This window comes from Gadus macrocephalus, chromosome 18 (assembly GCF_031168955.1).
Source record: "Gadus macrocephalus chromosome 18, ASM3116895v1".
In the NCBI taxonomy this organism is placed as follows: Eukaryota; Metazoa; Chordata; class Actinopteri; order Gadiformes; family Gadidae; genus Gadus; species Gadus macrocephalus.
Genome location: NC_082399.1, coordinates 5,504,882 through 5,521,760, shown reverse-complemented (window position 1 = coordinate 5,521,760; position 16,879 = coordinate 5,504,882). Strand labels below are relative to the sequence as shown.

The 16,879-nt window shown below is 46.7% G+C and overlaps 1 protein-coding gene across 1 annotated transcript in view; it reads left to right on the top strand.

Annotated features, from left to right (window-relative positions):
• The window catches only part of ca10a (carbonic anhydrase Xa), a 101,399-nt gene that overhangs the window by 15,775 nt on the left and 68,745 nt on the right, over window positions 1–16,879 (top strand). The gene's annotated exons all lie outside the window — the stretch shown is intronic.

The window sequence follows — 16,879 nt, the reverse complement described above, 5'->3', positions numbered from 1 at the left end:
CTATTTGTGCTTTAGTTTCTCGGACGGATTAGGAGGGCATTTCCTCGCCCATAGGTCGCTGTCGGATGTACGTCGTTCGCTTGGGTTGCGTAAGGGGTATGATGTACTGCATCTCTTTAGGATTTGTGTGCTGCGTCTCTGTGACAGATTTTGTTTATTTCAGTTATCAGTCAGAACAAGGAGGGTTTAGTTCAGCCAGCATGATTTTGTGTGGTTCATAACACTGCAGAGACCGGACATTTCGGCCCTGTTGACAGGTGAGCTGCAGGAAAAAGACCAAGGACAGGTGGATCAGTCTGACAAAACAAGGCCATGTATTTTTGTATTAGAAAAATGTGTGTTATAATTATCTTCGCACTTCATTGCTGAATATTAATATAATTATAACACATTTTTGGAGGGCATTACCAGACATTTACCCACAATGACTTGTCAATCAAACAAGTCGTCCTTCTCGAGGATCCGGTCGATAATAAAACACTTTCCGGGTTTAATTACATTTTCACAATCCTAACAGATCTGGCATATCTGATATGCTCTAATCATCCCTGTTTCTTAGAGTTAAACCAGTGACATTTTTCTCATGTCAAATGAAGCATGGAAAATGTATTTTAGTGTTCATTGTAGAAAATATTTTTTATGTTGGTTATATTTATTGCCAGCCACCTGTTCATTCTAAAGTGAGACACTTCAAGCCCACACCCGCGGGTACAGAAAATCGCGCATGCACGCATACTCCCACATGCACACGCAGACACAAAATGATCACGTGTACATCACAAAAATAATTTGTTAAAAATTCTGCCCTTGCTCTATTGACTTACCTAAGGCCTTTATTAAAGTGGATTAGGAAACAGCCCCAGATTAAGCAAAGGCATTTATTTGGGTGATTAGGATGGTGCTCCAGATATTTGCGCTATTTCCAGAAACGGTCAATATATTACATAATCTATTTTCAGGGCAGAAAATACACCTGCACTTGCCAGTATGATAGCGCTTGCTTTTTGTAACACATTCTTCTATTATATAACGCATAATAACAACATGACAGGACCAATTACTGTAATACATTCACACATCAATGTAAACATATAAACTCACACATCCACATGCACACAGACAAACATACAAACAGACACACAGACACACAGACACACACACACACACACACACACACACACACACACACACACACACACACACACACACACACACACACACACCAGTGACAGCTGTGGGTATCAAGTGATGGATGGGGGTTGGTACTGGATGGCCCCCGTTTATCTAGCCTGGCCGAGGGAGAGAGGGAGGAGGAGGAGAAGAGGGAGGACAGGAAGGGGGGAAACTGAGAGGAGGGATGAGGAGGAGGAGACAGGAGGGGAAAGAGGGGAGGACAGAAGTCAATACGAGATGAAAGGGGAGGTGAATAGGAGGGGGCTGGAGAGAATAGAGGTAGAGACGCCAAGAGGATTGTATAGGGAGGCAAGGAGGAGATGGAGACCAGGGATTGAGGAGAACAGGACAGGGGAGGAAAGGGGAGAGTGATAGGGGAGAGAGGACCTGATGAGAGGAGGTAGACAGGTGAGAGGAGAGAAGGAAGGATAGAAGGGGAGTGTAGAGAGGGGGGATTACAGGGGAGGGCAGAGAGGAAAGGAGAGTGAGGAGAGAAGGATGGGAGAGAGGATCGGATAGGAAAGAAAGGGAGGGAGGGGAGAGAGGAAAGTAGAGGAGGGGAGAGAGGACAGGAGAGGGAGGGAAGAGAGGGGAGGGAGGGGAGAGAGGATAGGGAGGGGAGAGAGGAGAGTAGGAAGGGAGAGAGTGGAGAGGAGAGAGGAGAGGGAGGGGAGAGAGCACAGGAGAGGGAGAGGAGGGGACAGGACATGGAGGGGAGAGGGGACAGGAGAGATGAGAGAAGAGGGGGAGTAGAGGAGAAAACGTGAGGGCTGGAGATGAGAAGAGAGAGGAGGGAAGGGGAAAGGAAAGGAGCGAGGATGAAAGCAGATTCGAGTGGTGTTGGGGGGAGGCTAGAATATCAAAACAGTTCCCACATAAAATAATCCTCTTGATGAAAGACAAAGGTTTGCTTATTTCATGCTGTTGCAAACTTTAAATCTTGAGTAATCAAAAATTGGTCTGATAAGGGAGGTATCAAAGCCGCTACCATTTGAATTTCAAGTTGAAATGTATTTTGTTTCTTTAATATCCATTTCCATGCTTTGAAAAGATGCTTTGAAAGGATGACTGAAGATTCAGAGCTTTTGTTTATAGTCGCCGATGACTGATTGCTAGTTAACAAGACTACGTTAATATAACCACAGCGTGATAGCAGTAAAAAACGTCCAAGAGAAGTACTCGACATTTACAGAATGACAACGGTGTGACAAAAGCATCTACGAAGCCTAAAAACCAGCACCATTTTGTTTTTAAATGTCAATTGTTATTGTTTCTATAATAGCCATCCCATAATATTTTTTCTCCTGAATAAGGATTGCTGCAGAAGCTTGTCTGAGACGGCTGTAATCTAAAAGGACGACGGCCTGCATGTTTTTACAGCCTCGGTAACCCTCAACCAAGACCAACGGCTTCCTGGACAGATTTATTCAACGTTTTAACCAGTCTCAGTGTGTGCAATGGCTTTGTTTCAAAATATCTTCATGTATCTTTCCCCACTCTGATTATTAGCTTCTGCCTCTTGGGGCATCAAGGTTTTTAAAGACCAACAGAGAATCTAGCTACAACTACATTCTCTTTGAAAGCCAAGGCTATTTTTAAGCTAATTTCTAGTGGATGTTTTTTATTTTCCTTTCAAAAAACTCCTACTTCTCTTTGAAAGCGAGGGGCTGCCTTTAAAGGCTGCGGTCCCTCGACATGGTGCTCTAGGAGGATAATGAGCCATTGTTGCATGTCACGTGCGCACTCAGACGGCCCCTCTGCGCTATACGAACACAGAGGCTATGTGAGCTTATATGCGCCTCTCTGCTCATGTACCTTGCGTGCAGATGTACCTTACATGCTGAAGCAGCCTGCATGCTCATAAAGCCTGCATGCTCATGTAGCCTGCATGCTCATGTAGCCTGCATGCTCATGTAGCCTGCATGCTCATAAAGCCCGCATTCTCATAAAGCCTGCATGCTCATGTAGCCTGCATGCTCATAAAGCCTGCATTCTCATAAAGCCTGCATGCTCATGTAGCCTGCATGCTCATAAAGCCCGCATTCTCATAAAGCCTGCATGCTCATGTAGCATGCATGCTCATAAAGCCCACATTCTCATAAAGCCTGCATGCTCATGTAGCCCAAATTCTTATTGAGCTTATGTGCCCATAGAGCCTTGTGTTTATTCAGCCTTGATGGTCATGTAGGGTTAGGGTTAGCCTCATGCTAATATAGCCTTGTGCCCATGTAGCCTCGTGCCCATGTAGCCTCCATACCTCATATAGCCTCCGTGGTCATGCAGCCTCTCTGCCCATGTAGCCATAATGCTCATGTAGCCTCGTGCCCATGTTGCCTCTGTGCTCATGTAGCCTTCGTGCTCATATAGCCTACAACCTGCCTGCCGTTCCTCAGGAACGCTAGGAAGATTTAGCTCACCAATACTATATCCGCTAGACAATACTAACACCCTCAAATCCCTTCTTACATACCCGGGAAGAAAATCCCACTAATACCCTACTCTACTGTCCTGAGGAAAAAGCTGTGTTTTTATCAGGCTCAACACTGATGCGGAGTCCAATAGAGCATTACAGTCATTGTGACTTTATGGCCAATAATCGTTGGTTTTGTGGCCGAATTTGATTCAATAGTTAGATGGATTGACGGATGGATAGACGGACGGATGCGTGTTTTGCTGATGGAGGCATGGTGCATGCTGGTAAGTGTGAGGAGGAGAGGAGGGAGAGGATGATTATGCTGAGTGGACCGTCAGACACAGGCTCCATTAGACACAGACAGATCAATGGAGGGCTGAAGACCTAACAAGCTACCACACTGCCAGCGTCTCACGCTCCCGCCTGCTAACACACAGGGCTGTCGGTGCTGATGCTGTAGCGGAATCGCTACATAGAGAAACCATTAACACACATTTTCGACCCTCGTTCACTGTCTCGGGCTCTCTCTCTCTCCCTCTCTCGCTCTCTCTCTCTCGGCAGCTCCCTCGCTCTGCCACTCTCACTCCCTCCGCCTCTTTCTCTTTCATTATGGGTTCCCTTTCATCAGCTCTCTCTCTTTCCTCTCACTTTTGTTTCTTTCCTTGCAAATCACCCCATCTTCTCTTTTCTTCTTCACCCCCCCCCCCCCCAAGCCCCCCACTACACACACACACACACACACACACACACACACACACACACACACACACACACTCTTGCCCTCCTCTCCAGCAGAGAATAACAAGATAACCCCGTTGGGGTTGGGGGGAGAGGGGGTTCCGATCCACTGAGAGCTTCTTAATTACTAGTTAAGACCGGCCGCGTTGGGGGGGGGGGGGGGCTGCAACCTGGAGAGTCTGCAGGGGGTCCTAATGAGGGAGGAGAGGCTTGCCCCCCCGTCACTGATGTATCGGAGGGAGACGTGGAGAGGGGTCTGCAGGTAAAGTTCCCAGTTGGTGCCCCTCCTTGGTAACAGTAACAGAGCCTCCTTAAGGCCCAATCCCATTTCTACCCCTTACCCCTCCCCCTTGTTTTGAAGGGGGAGGGGTAAGGGGTGGAAATGGGATTGGGCCGATAGCTCTCAGCCTCCCCGCGGTTCCCTTTCTATTTTGGCTTATTGTATCACATTGTTTTTGTGCAGTACGGTCTGTATCTGCCAAGTGTGTGTATGGTTGTCTGCATACTGTGTGTGTGTGTGTGTGTGTGTGTGTGTGTTTGCGTCGACCAGCCACTGCATGGTCGACGTGTGATACTAAGGTGTGAGGATGTGTGGGATGTGTTATCCCACACATGCAATCTGGCGGTTATGAGAGAGAGAGAGAGAGAGAGAGAGAGAGAGAGGGAGAGGGAGAGACCCCAGGAGTTATAGGTGTTTTATCTACTGTGTATATCTTCCCTGAGATCAGAGAGTAAGATCAACAACTAAAACATTAATACAGCGGTAGGTTGTAATCGTGGTCACTAACTTGTTTTTATTTTTTTATCTTTTTCCAAAACCTTCTCTTTAAGTGAAACACGTCTTCTTTTCTATTTGCACCCAAAACTGTTTACTAACACTTTGGTACAGCATCTCGTTCTGAATGTGCTGATGGAGCGAAATGAATATGCGCTTTTCACAAAGGGCAAGACGGATTACTGCTTTTGACATCACAAAATCCATTTCTCTCATCATCTTCCGTCTTCATATGGCAGTGCTGGAATACTAGCTCAGCAGGGCAAGGTTTGTGCATAGACCAATAGTTATATGCACTCATGTGAATAAATCAAGGTATGTAGAGATCAGGTTTGTGCATTTAGTTAGACCTATAATGGTCAGGATTGTGAATAAAGCACGGCTTGGATAGAACAGGTATGTGCATTTAGGGACATCTGTATAACACAGGCTTGTGCATTTAGTGAGGTGTGTAAACGTCAGGTGTCACAGGTCTGTACAGATCAGGTTTCAGTAGTCTGTACAGATCAGGTTTCAGTGGTCTGTATAGATCAGGTTTCAGTGGTCTGTATAGATCAGGTTTCAGAGGTCTGTAGATCAGGTTTCAGTGGTCTGTATAGATCAGGTTTCAGTGGTCTGTATAGATCAGGTTTCAGAGGTCTGTATAGATCAGGTTTCAGAGGTCTGTACAGATCAGGTTTCAGTGGTCTGTATAGATCAGGTTTCAGAGGTCTGTATAGATCAGGTTTCAGTGGTCTGTATAGATCAGGTTTCAGTGGTCTGTATAGATCAGGTTTCAGAGGTCTGTATAGATCAGGTTTCAGTGGTCTGTACAGATCAGGTTTCAGTGGTCTGTATAGATCAGGTTTCAGTGGTCTGTACAGATCAGGTTTCAGTGGTCTGTATAGATCAGGTTTCAGTGGTCTGTATAGATCAGGTTTCAGTGGTCTGTATTGGTCAGGTTTCAGAGGTCTGTACAGATCAGGTTTCAGAGGTCTGTACAGATCAGGTTTCAGTGGTCTGTATAGATCAGGTTTCAGTGGTCTGTATAGATCAGGTTTCAGTGGTCTGTATAGATCAGGTTTCAGAGGTCTGTACAGATCAGGTTTCAGAGGTCTGTACAGATCAGGTTTCAGTGGTCTGTATTGGTCAGGTTTCAGAGGTCTGTACAGATCAGGTTTCAGTGGTCTGTATTGGTCAGGTTTCAGTGGTCTGTATAGATCAGGTTTCAGTGGTCTGTATAGATCAGGTTTCAGTGGTCTGTATAGATCAGGTTTCAGAGGTCTGTATAGATCAGGTTTCAGAGGTCTGTACAGATCAGGTTTCAGTGGTTTATACGGATCGATAGGGAGGCGGGTGAGAATCTGATATTATCTGTAAACGATAGTGTAGCAGGCGGATTACATTCTGATATTATCTGCAAGCTTCCAAACGTGGCAGCCCCGATCAATCAATCACAGAACAGCTGCCAAGGGAAACCATTCAATTACTGCACCTGTCCTCGTCTCCGCTCCATCAGATCACCTAATCGCTCATTTAAGAAGGAAAATCCCAAACCACAGTCGAAATATTCATGCTTCTATCGGGGAATGGATATCAAGGCTTGCATTAATATGCTCCCCTCCCACACTCCCAACACCTAAAGACTCCATACATAATATACATGTATATCAACGGCGCCCGGACAAGCACCTGACACACTGGAGTGTTTTGAAACCATTATATGAATGTCATGAATTATTATTATTACTACTACACACGAATCAAGCACAGCCCTGATCTTGAGCATGCAGACACAGACAGAGAAACCCACTCGTGCGTGTGCGCCAAGTGCCGCTCCAAACCCCAGTGCGGGAGGCAATCGCGGATTCACCGAAGGGGGCTCTCACACGTCGGCCCCCCCCCCCCTCAGCCTGCCGAGGCGTCAGACGTCTGGCTGGGAGCCAGCAGGGTGGGGGTATTAGAGCCAGAGGTTAACCAGAGGTAATGTCGCTCTATTATCCCTCTTCCCTTGACGCTCGTGTCCCACTGGGTCCGACAGAGAGGCTGAATGTCAGCCAATCAGGGCCGGGACCCCCGGCGATATTAACACCCCGGCCTGGATCATGTGAGCTAGCGGTGGTGGTGCGGGTGGCTGGGTTGGTGGTGGCGGGGTGGGCGTGCGATCAGGGTGGGGTCTGGGGTGCAGGGAGTTGACGAGGTTCACCAATGATTTGAGTGTGTGTGTGTGCGTGTGTGTGTGAGATTGGAGTGTGGGTTTGTGTGTGTGTGTGTGTGTGTGCGTGAGATTGGAGTGTGTGTTTGTGTATGTGTGTGTGTGTGTGTTTGTGTGTGTGATTGGAGTGTGGGTTTTTGTATGCAGGTGGGTTTGCTGTGTGTGTGTGTGTGGGTGTTAGTGATTGCCATGTTTGTGTGTACTTGTGTTCATGTTTTCCCCGTCTGCCGGCCTCGTACATTTCTGCCGTCGATCATGTGCTCGCTCGCGTGCTTGTGTGTGTGTGTTGGTGTGTGTGTGTGTGTGCGGAGGTGTCTCTCTGCACGCGAGCAGTAGTGTACGTGTGTTTTTCAGGGAAAAGGGTGATGAATATTTTATAGAGGATGGAGAGTCGAGGGAAGGGCAGGGTCGAAGCCCTCCTTGCACCGGCTTCCTTCTCCCTCTTAATATTCCTGCACACTGCTGTTCGGGGCTCGGGCCGTAACGAATGACCCTGCGACGCAGAAACAACTTGAACACAGGCCGGCTGAGGAGCCGTCAACACACCCTCACCCCACCTCAGATTGAACCCATTCACAAACCTTGATATTGCTCCCATTTATATGAACATCTATTTTTCATGTGACACATGGCAAAAGGCTCATTCACATTTAACATGGAATGGGTTTTCCGGAGAGTTAAGGGAATTGGGGATTCAAAAGGTCTTTATTTAAAACTTTTTCTCTCCTGCTTTGCTTTTCATTCGCTCAGGAGCGACAAGGTTAAGGGAGCACTATATAAATAACGAAAGCAAGCACGCACACATATTCCTTAGGTGGTTTTACCGCACAGAGCTTTTTTGACTGATGCTCGGTGAACGTGCTGAGCGTTCTCCATAATGGGCTGCGTTTTCTCATGCCATGGTCTAAACAGGAGGCAACAGATTTTGATCCTATGTAATTGTTTAAGATTTGATAGGGTCACATCAAAATGACAAAACAAGCCCACCCAGCTGTCCATGTTAGCTGTACAGCGGGAGAGAGGGAACATAAGCACCACATGATATTATTGACTGCAGAGCCTGCCAGCTCCAACTCAACGTCATCACACATGTTTTTTAACTGCAGGGGAAGTTATTTTGATGACATTTGATGCTAAACAACTAATAAGCTGAATTTAACGAGCATCACATTAGAAGCTGCCACTATAATCTGGTAGTCGCAATGGGAACAGTGTCCCTTGTATGTTGAGCATTAACAGATTAGTTTGTCCCGCCAGTACCCCTGCTAGTGTCTAACATACGCGCACGCATGTAACTCAGGAATATCCCTGTCACAGGAATACCGGGCCGTTTCCGTAATCTCCTTTCTCTGCGGCTGTCAGTGCGAGAGAGAAGAGTTTGGCAACATCTGTTGTTTTACGCGTTGGCTCGGTGAGACCTTGATTGACATTCACCAGATGGAGCTCACTCAGAAGGGGAGGGTAGTCTCTCCTGGAGCTGTGCTTTAATCGCTGGTGTCTTGTGGTGACGACAAGTGCGAACGGGACTATAGGGTTGGTGTTAAATATCAAGAATTCTTAATGGCTGTTGGAATTGTACTCATTAGAAGGAAAGTTAACACTGCATCAATCATCTGATTAACACTGCGGGCTGCAGAGGGTCTCTGCTTCTCTCTCACACTCTCTCTGCGTGTGTGTGTGTGTGTGTGTGTGTGTGTGTGTGTGTGTGTGTGTGTGTGTGTGTGTGTGTGTGTGTGTGTGTGTGTGTGTGTGTGTGTGTGTGTGTGTGTGTGTGTGTGTGTGTGTGTTCGTGCTCAGGCCCACATCCATGTCATCCATCCATGACACGTCAGTTGGCCTGATAACCATAATGCACTTGGGCAGGAAAAAACACAAAATAAATCCTATAGCAGCGTAGCATGTGCGCTATCCTGGTGTAGCTTGTGGCCTATGCCAGCATAGCATGTGTGCTATCAGAATACGCTTCAAGAGCACAAGAGCATTCCAGCTGGCGGGGAACAGCCCGCCCTCCTGCATCTTCCCCAGCATAATATTAGTCTTGCTAATTGCCTCCTGCAATGTATTATATTTATCTCTCCCTCTCTCTGTCTGAGATAGATGGACGGACCGACTTTCAATCTATTTTTGTTGCGTCTAAACATATGCTGTGTATTTATTGGTGTTTAAAAAGTTGTACTTGCCATATGGTTCCTTCCCGTCCTGTCCCATGAGTGGATGCATGGTTTTGTCTTTCTTGCCCTTTGAAAATCTCTCATCCCTGTCTTCTCTTCTCCAGCCGTCTAAAGCAGGGCCGAGTCCATTCATGATGAATCGATTCATATATGCAATGATGACCTAATCCCGCCGTGAAATATTGGAATTTCGTTACGGAAATCAGTGAAGTATTATGAGTGAGAGGGGGAGGAGGAGAGAGAGAGAGAGAGAGAGAGAGAGAGAGAGAGAGAGAGAGAGAGAGAGAGAGAGAGAGAGAGAGAGAGAGAGAGAGAGAGAGAGAGAGAGAGAGAGAGAGAGAGAGAGAGAGAGAGAGAGAGAGAGAGAGAGAGAGAGAGAACGAGAACGTACTTATCCATTTCTCAAGTTTCTTTGTGATTCACATGTTAATGTGAACACCCAAAACCAATTATCAAATCAATTGTCATGTCAAGTTAATTGAATCAACAGGCTCATTGGCAAGATCCTCTGGGTTCAAATCTCTTTAGCACCCTGGATAATATATTCTATTGTGGTCGTATCAGATGTCCCCAGTGCACATGGCAGCGCTACAGTGGGACCTGCGGTACCTCATGTGTTTGGGTCAGGCCAGATGGTCCTCTGCTGTCTGTTGTGCACCGACACGTTTTTGCACCTGCGTTAAGGTTGGGAACAAATATGAACGACGACTCGCACTACAACACAAATATACGCCGCATGCTTATGTTCGAAAAGCATGCCCAGATCAGCTATTTTAAAAGAAGTCCACAGGCATTTGTTCACATTTCATCAGTAGTTGTGTGAGGGTTTGTGTGTGCGTTTGTGGTTTGTGTGTTGCACTTGCGCAGGGAAGAATCATCCTCCAGGGGTCAGGGTGTGGCTTAAATTTTGCCAATGCTTGCATTCACACAACATTGGTATGATATATGTGCATGTGTTTGGATGCGTGCATGCAAAATTGTGTGTGTGTGTGTGTGTGTGTGTGTGTGGACTGGATGCACACACACCTTGTACTTGAGACCGCATGGAAGAAAAAGATGCACGTGTGTATGAATTTGTGTATATGTTTCCGCAATTTTTACACCATTATTGAATGTGTGTGTGTGTTTATTTCCCAGTGTCTTTGCATTTCTGGGAAGCAATGAATGAATCACAGTAAGTCTTAGAGAGTTTGTCTCTGGAGACACAGGCAGGTGTACTTTAAAGGCGTGTGTGTGTTTTTTATTGTCTGTATGTTTGTGTGTGTTTGAGTTAAGCCTTGAGGGTCAAGTGATACCAGAACCCAGCTCTTCAGCCACAGTAGCGTCTCTCGAGGATAATGGGATCAAAGAGCACAGAGAGATTCCCTCCTCCTCCTTCTCCTTACATCCCCTCCTTCAACTCCTCCTCCTCACATCTTGTCCTCCACCTCCACTCCTCACATTCCCTCCTCCACCACTACTCCTCACATTCCCTCCTCCACCACTACTCCTCACATTCCCTCCTCCACCACTACTCCTCACATTCCCTCCTCCACCACTACTCCTTACATTCCCTCCTCCACCACTACTCCTCACATTCCCTCCTCCACCACTACTCCTCACATTCCCTCCTCCACCACTACTCCTTACATTCCCTCCTCCACCACTACTCCTCACATTCCCTCCTCCACCACTACTCCTTACATTCCCTCCTTCACCACTACTCCTTACATTCCCTCCTCCACCACTACTCCTCACATTCCCTCCTCCACCACTACTCCTTACATTCCCTCCTTCACCACTACTCCTTACATTCCCTCCTCCACCACTACTCCTTACATTCCCTCCTCCCACTCCTCACATCCCCTCCTCTGACTCCTCTTCTTACATCTCGACCTCAAGCTCCGCAAATCCTCTCCACCTCCTTCTCACATCCCCTTATCCTCCTCCTCATATCTCGTCCTCCACCTCCTCTCCTTACAGCCATCCTCTTCCACCACCACCACCACCACCACCACCACCACCACCTCCTTGTCCTTCCCTTTATCTGTCTATCAGACCCTGGCCCTCCATGTCTCTTCTCCGTCAGCCCCTCAGAAGGTTCCGCTGCAGGGCGGTGCTCCACCTTTCAAAGGGAGGCCCCATAAACTAAATCCCCCAGTTTGCCCATTACTTGCAAAGTCAGGGAATTCGGAATGACTGAAGATTATGGAATGACTGCAGGATATATCATATCTATCATAAAATAATACGCTTATGCGCGGAGGGATTATCTGTTAGATTCTGCTCACTAGCTACTCTCTGAGTGCTTTGCAGTATTTCATATTTATCGGGGGATGTTATGTAGAGTAATGAGTATGAATAAACGTTAGTAGACACTTTATAAATCAAAATAAGAACTAGAAGTCATTGCAGACACCAGTGGTACAACCTCAAATCTGATTTATCCCAAGGGCTAGGCTAATTTTTCAAAGTGCAATATTGAAGTTTGTCTAATCCTAAATTGTCTTTTTATATAAAACGGCAGTCGAGAATGTTTAATAAAATGAGATATGAAAACTAGGATTTCTTTATTTCTCAAATCTAATTGATATATTTTGTCCTGGTAATTATGTAGATGTGATTCTTAATCTCTATAAAATATGAATGAGACATAATATAATCAAAAGACACTGTGGTATCAATAAGGGAACAGCCTGTGTTTTTTCAGGGTGTTTGACTTGACAGCTGCCCAACAGCGATAATGCAACCAAAGGTTTTTATGTATTTTCCTATTAAAAAAACAAATCATTTCGAGCACATGCAATCTTCTCCTTGGGCTATGTTAAGAGTGGGGGGAGTGGTAGAATAGCAAGTTAATATATTCTCCTTAAGAGCAGACCTTACTCTCCTACTATCTTTATAGGTAAAGAGCGGCATGTGTTTGTGTTTTACCAGGACGCACATTTCGCCCTTGCCAGACCCTTTAATCTCTCCATGATCAATATCAAAATTAATCAATGCATCATTGTTCTTGACCCTTCTGTACAGATGGCCTTAAGAATATTAGTTAAAAAGAATTGATGGTTCAGCAAGTTTCAGCCGTATGAAGCCTTTTTTAGCAGGACGTCAATATATCAAATATAAATAAATAATAATAATAGTAAACAAAAAAAAGACCCAATTGTGTTGAAATGGTTGCAACACATTTCAAAATGGAGGGTTAACCAGAAAACCATGAGTAGCCGTACTAAATATCCCAAAGACTTATAGGAGAACTTAGGAATTCTTCAGCGTGTTCCCATTTTTCCGATCATTTTGGGTTTAGGGGACTAACAACCATTTTTGAAATTGGTCCAGTATTGTGTGAGAACACTGCAGGCGTATTCTGAGGAAATATGGCTGATTTGTTATCCTTTGGGGCAATTATGCCCGTAAATGTAGGTCCTATAAAAGTGCTTGATTTATTCCACTGAAAGGCTCATATCATATTCTATCATTATGGAAAGGATCCCTCCGGAGAAATATAACTTTTTACTCTACTTCCGCTTGATACTGTCTTTTTGTTATCATGTCTAACCAAGTCTCGCTCAATCAAGGAGAATTCTCACTCTAAAATCTCGTAGGGATTTTCCCTATTGTCATTACAATCTCAACCCTCCTTTACCCAAATCTTGGCAAAAACATTAATACACTCTCCCTGTAGACCAACATGACAGATTCCTCTCTCCTGCTCTCACTCTTGTTTCCACTGTTCTCTTCCTACACAGAGCCAAAATGATAAAAGACAGCCAGAAGTTCAGCTTTAAACCGTACGCTATTATTATAAAAAAGTACACAGCATATCACAGTGGGATATAATTTGTAACTTGCAATTGCATACCTTTCTATAAAAAGTAAAAATGACCAATTAAGACAAAGACACTTTGGCCTTGAAGAAGGAAAAAATCAAGTCCTTTAAAGTAATAAAGAGGAGATGGTATAGTATGTATCCGTGTGCGATCCAAATGAGAATCAGTATCAGTGCGGAATCCAAATTAAATGCGTTAGGTACACTTTAAATTAGATATTGAGTGAATTGATATAACCCAGAATAAATAACGTTGACCCTGCCACATATAGAAGGCAACCGAAGAGCTGACTGTGCACTGCAGTGCTAACGGTGCTGCCTACTTCCTCCGTTTGTTCATTATAGTGGCATTACGTTGAGGAAAACACTGCAAACATAATAACCAAATGCACTAGAACCAAAAGGTCTCCACAGGCACAGAGTATGTTTTTATATAAAATTGCCTTGCACTGCAGTAGCATACATATACCCAAAAAAAGCACACACACACGCGCACATGCACGTGCACACATAAACACGCACACAGCATCTGATGGGGGACATGTTTGGCAAGGTGCTCCTGCTGTATTGATGCCGCAACCGTCGGGTGTTCACTTCTCACATTTTGTTATTTCCTTCCCTTACTCTGTTCCCAACCCATTTGTCAAAGCATGACTCCACTTCGTCGTCCTAATCGTTCACCCTGTGCTCTCTGTGTATAAAACAGCCCCTATTGATGGTGCAGCAGGAAGAGGAGGCGCTCCTCCTGCCGTGTTACAAAGCAAGATACCCCCTCCTGGTCGTAGGTCTGACTCCCCCCTCCAGGTCGTAGGTCTGACTCCTCCCTCCTGGTCGTAGGTCTGACTCCCCCCTCCTGGTCGTAGGTCTGACTCCTCCCTCCTGGTCGTAGGTCTGACTCCCCCCTCCAGGTCGTAGGTCTGACTCCTCCCTCCTGGTCGTAGGTCTGACTCCTCCCTCCTGGTCGTAGGTCTGACTCCCCCCTCCAGGTCGTAGGTCTGACTCCCCCCTCCAGGTCGTAGGTCTGACTCCTCCCTCCTGGTCGTAGGTCTGACTCCCCCCTCCTGGTCGTAGGTCTGACTCCCCCCTCCTGGTCGTAGGTCTGACTCCCCCCTCCTGGTCGTAGGTCTGACTCCCCCCTCCTGGTCGTAGGTCTGACTCCCCCCTCCTGGTCGTAGGTCTGACTCCCCCCTCCTGGTCGTAGGTCTGACTCCCCCCTCCTGGTCGTAGGTCTGACCCCCCTCCTGGTCGTAGGTCTGACTCCCCCCTCCTGGTTGTAGGTCTGGCTCCTCCCTCCCTCCTGGTAGTAGGTCTGTAGGTGTGGCTCCTCCCTCCCTCCTGGTCGTAGGTCTGACTCCTCCCTCCTGGTAGTTGGTGTGTCGTGTGACTCCTACCTCCTTCCATGTTGTAGGTCTGACTCCCCCCTCCTGGTTGTAGGTCTGGCTCCTCCCTCCCTCCTGGTAGTAGGTCTGTAGGTGTGGCTCCTCCCTCCCTCCTGGTAGTAGGTCTGTAGGTCTGGCTCCTCCCTCCCTCCTGGTTTTTGGTCTGACTCCTCCCACATAGAAGTAGTTATGACTCCTCCCTCCCTCCTGGTAGTAGGTCTGTAGGTGTGACTCCTCCCTCCTTGTAGTAGGTGTGACTCCTCCCTCCCTCCTGGTGGTAGGATTGTAGGTGTGGCTCCTCCCTCTTGCTAGTAGGTGTGACACCTCCCTCCTTCCTGGTAGTAGGTCTGTAAGTGTGGCTCCTCCCTCTTGCTAGTAGGTGGGACTCCTCCCTTCTGTCGCGGGCGGTGGACGGTGTGACCAGCAGCAGGTTTAACTCCCTCCTGCGTTCGCTGCTGTGACCAGCGAAGGTGTGACGAATAAAAGACTTCCTCCATCACGCCGTCTCAGACGGCCACAGTGATCCAACGCTTCCCAGCCTTGAACAGCAACGGCACGGGAGTCTAACCGAAACCCTCTCCCACCCAGTCGATCACAATGCAAAGCCAGTCCCCATGGCTCTCCTGCCAGATGTTGTTTACGCTCAGAATCCCCCTAACCCGGGCAGAGAGGTGTGGTGGAAAGAGGAGTCTGAGGCATGAAACTGCTCCTCGCAACCCTCCAGCAAATGACGGAGAGCAGCGTTCAGGCATGCTCCTCCAGACGAACCCGCCGGTGAGGTAAGGAGCCCCCTCAGACGAGTGGCGGGGGGGCCGCCCCACTGCTGTTCAGGTAAATGCATTGTGACTGATAGGAGGAGGCACAGAGCCGGCCACCACAACCCTTTGTACATGCAGCGTTCCAGGTCACACGCGCCCTGGGGATCACAAAAGCAATTGTACCCCTCTGGCCCCACATCAGGTGATACAGCCACATCTGCTCCTTAAGGCCATTAGCCGTGGGTTTGTGTGGGTGTGTGTGTGTGTTTGTGTGGTTGTTACAGCTCCTTTGTTCCCCAATGCGATAACACTTCGATTTACAAAGCACTCACCGTTTGCACACACACACACACACACACACACACACACACACACACACACACACACACACACACACACACACACACACACACACACACACACACACACACACACACACACACACACACACACACACAGTGACAGCGTCCGTGGCTATGGTTACTGCGACTGAATGTAATGTAGCTAGCAGCAATGTAGTATAATGATATAATAATACATTCTGGTTCATATTACTGCAGTAATTTTAATATATTTTTTAAGAAAATATATTATTATTAAATTTTTACTATGGATAAAAGTGTTCTGCTGAGCCGGAGGACGAGACTGAGGCAGGCAGACAGACAGACAGACGTGTGGTTATGGTTGGATTGGGTCTATTTTGTTTGATTAGGATGGAGGAATGGATGTAGGCTACGCCTGTCCTGAGCTAGCTGATCAAAGATGTCCATATCTTTCAAAAAACGTCAAACTGTATTCATGACTTGAGATAAGATTCTTATTTTATTACCAAGATCAACAAACAACGTCATGAATTCCTGTGTGGGCCCCACTGCCGGTTCCTCTTTCATATATATACGTATCTATATATATATATATATATGATGTATAAATATATCAGCAACACAAATATCAGCAAAGCTGGATCAAAGCCCCATCTCAAAGTTATGGCGAATAGTGGCCTCCACATGAAACTGGTAAATCCCGTATTTGTTATTCATGCGTCGGCCACAACTCCTCCATCCGCAGTCGTATCATACTTCAAATGGTTTTGCAATCAGTCCGGGGGAGGTTGGCTGGGAGGGCTGAAGAAATATAGCACTCTGTTTCTGCTGTTCAATAATTATTTCTCAGGCAGTGGCAGAGACGCCCGGAGGCTGATGAAAGACCGCTGGATCTTTTGGGTCCTTGGAGAGCAATGGGACTCCTTGAGAAATGCACCATTAACTGATGCATCATGGGAAATCTTCCCTCTCGCCACTGGAGTATCGTTTGTGGCCTGGGAATCCACTCGGGGAAAACTTTGCTCACACTCTATCTTTTTTTGATTTTTTCTCGATTTTTTCTCAACAAGGCACACGTTACACACACACGTGCACACTAACTTCACATCTTCTACTTTGGATTGGCACTAAAGCCTCTGGGAATGAA